Here is a 2609-nt window from a genome sequence, read left to right on the forward strand (position 1 = left end):
TTTGTATATTTGAATATATAAAAGAAATAAAGAATCTAGGTTGTGATTTTTCGACAAATTTTATTACTAAAGGACTAGTAATAAGATAGTGTGGGGGTGTGATGAAACTTAAAATTAATAATTTATTATATGTTAAAACTTATATTTTAAAATTTAAGTTTCATTAAAATTATAAAATTATAGGGGTGTCAATCGGGTTGGGTGGGTCGGGTTTCGGGTCAACCCGCGAAATTTTTTTATTTTTTTTCCCAACCCGAACCCGAAGCAACCTGAAAACCCTCAACCCGAACATGAACCCGTCTAACCCGACTCAACACGTCTAACCCGAATTTTTTTTATTTTTTTAAAAAAAAATTAATGAAAAAAATAAAAAATAATAGTAATATTTTAATTTAAATACATAATAACAAAATTTTCGATTTAAATTTGAAAGTTTAATTGTAGAAAATTAAAAGTATATTTACTAAATCAAATAAACAATTGTTAAAAAAATAAAAAAATACAAATAAATATTAAATGATAAAAATTTATCATTTAAATATACAATAAATTTTGTTCAAACATACAATATATAAAAATATAGGTAATATTTTTTTAAAAAAAAAGTTTTCGGGTCAACCCGCGACCCAACTTGACCCACCCGAAACCCGTCTAACCTGGCACCAACCCGAACCAACCCGACCCAAACCCGAAAACCCCAACCCGAACCTGATTTTTTTCGTGTTAGGCCGTGTCGTGTTGACGGGTCGTGTTGTATTTTGACACCCCTATAAAATTATGTTGTTTAAGTATTGTTTGTTTATATTTAAATGTCTTACTAAATATGTTTTATTTTCAGGTTTTCTACGTATCGGTAAAATAATGATAACTCAAGCTTGAAAATTCAAATGGAGGTGATTCAAACATGTTTGAAATCCTTGAGAAATTATCTACGACTTTGCAGAAGACATGATTGCCTAAAAAGTTCATTAAGATGATCAAATTGTGAAAATATCAAAAGGAGAACAAATTTACTTTCACTATGACCAGCAAATAGTAAAAAAATCATAACTATTTCAATATTTAACCAAATGAGGTGAACCAAGTGGCCAAATTCATCTACAGACAATTCCCCATATCTTTGCTGTTTTGAGTATAGTCAAATTCGGTGTTTAAATTCGTGGAACAAAGCATTGAAAGAAGGGACATGGAATTGAAGTTGGAGGAGACAAAGACTACTATTACAACTACATGGCATTAATAAAATTTTTGACCCTTTCTCTCATTTGGCCTATAAATAGAGGCCTTGTGCTAGCTTGAGAATCATTCTATCTCATTGTAAAATATAGTGTGAGTGTGTATAAAAGTTCTAAGTTCCAATATATTTTTCATTTTCCCAATNAATTATATCATATATTTCATTTAGACGATAGCGTGGCTCTGCCGGTTGTTCTAAATGAAATATTATGATTTAATACTAACATCTAACAATTTAACAGTTACTTTATCGCAATTAACTTTTACTTTCCGTATCTAACATTTATTTTATCACAACTAACTTTTACTTTTTGCAACTAACTTTTACTTTCCCGCAACTAACTTATTAAATCATATATTTCATTTAGGCAATAGCGTAGCTCTGTCGGTTGTTCTAAATGAAATATAATGATTTAATTTAACATTTACTTTATGTAGTTATACATTTATATAGTTATATATATAATCACAGGTACCATATATAAAATATCGGTGAATTCGGTATTTTCTATAGTGGGAACTATATTATATTAGGTTTGTGTTTAAATATTTAATTTTCTTGGAACTATTATTTATGGTGGTTTCTTTTGTTTTACTTTTAGTGAAACAATATTGTATAAACCAATAATAAATCCTCGAGCCTTGACAAAATTTATAATTTCTAAACTTCGTTCTTGCATTTGGTAATCTACAAATTAATAAATTTAAACTTAAAATAACCTCTCTGTGGATCGATCTCTTAGTTACGAAATATATTACTTGCAGACAACCTACACTTTGGTGAATTATAATTTAAGTAGTAACAATCTACGATGTGAGTACCATGTTTCATTGGTAAGGGACATTGTGATGTCCAAACATAGGTGCTCCTTCTAGAGTGCACTGAACAACCCTCCAAAAAGGACTTTCCAAGTGGTTCTCAATTATCGAGTGGAAACGTCCTAGTTTATGGTTTTACACCATTAGTCCTTATGACTTGGGACAACATTGAGACTCTATATGCTAGCATTGCACTTTGACTCGTTTACCGACTCATATGGGGTCATCAGGTGGCAAGATTGGGTATTTTGTCGAAACATATAGGAGTCGATGCATTGTAGTCGAGGATTCACTGCTTACCTTCGGGTATGGATATCCTATGTGTATGTAGTTTGAAATCTCTGATCAGATTATGGTGGTAATTAAGAAAGAGGTTTCTTAGATTACACCATCGATGCAACTACAACATGACACATAGTATCGATTCATTGACAACTCTTGAATACCAATGGTTGTCGAATCGGTTGGGATATATGAGTTAAAGGGACTGTACTATACGCTAACCATAATTGAATGGTTCTTACAGGCTCTATGATTTGATACCTAGGGAATCA

Source organism: Primulina huaijiensis, chromosome 18, assembly GCF_012295235.1.
Source record: "Primulina huaijiensis isolate GDHJ02 chromosome 18, ASM1229523v2, whole genome shotgun sequence".
Classification (NCBI taxonomy): domain Eukaryota; kingdom Viridiplantae; phylum Streptophyta; class Magnoliopsida; order Lamiales; family Gesneriaceae; genus Primulina; species Primulina huaijiensis.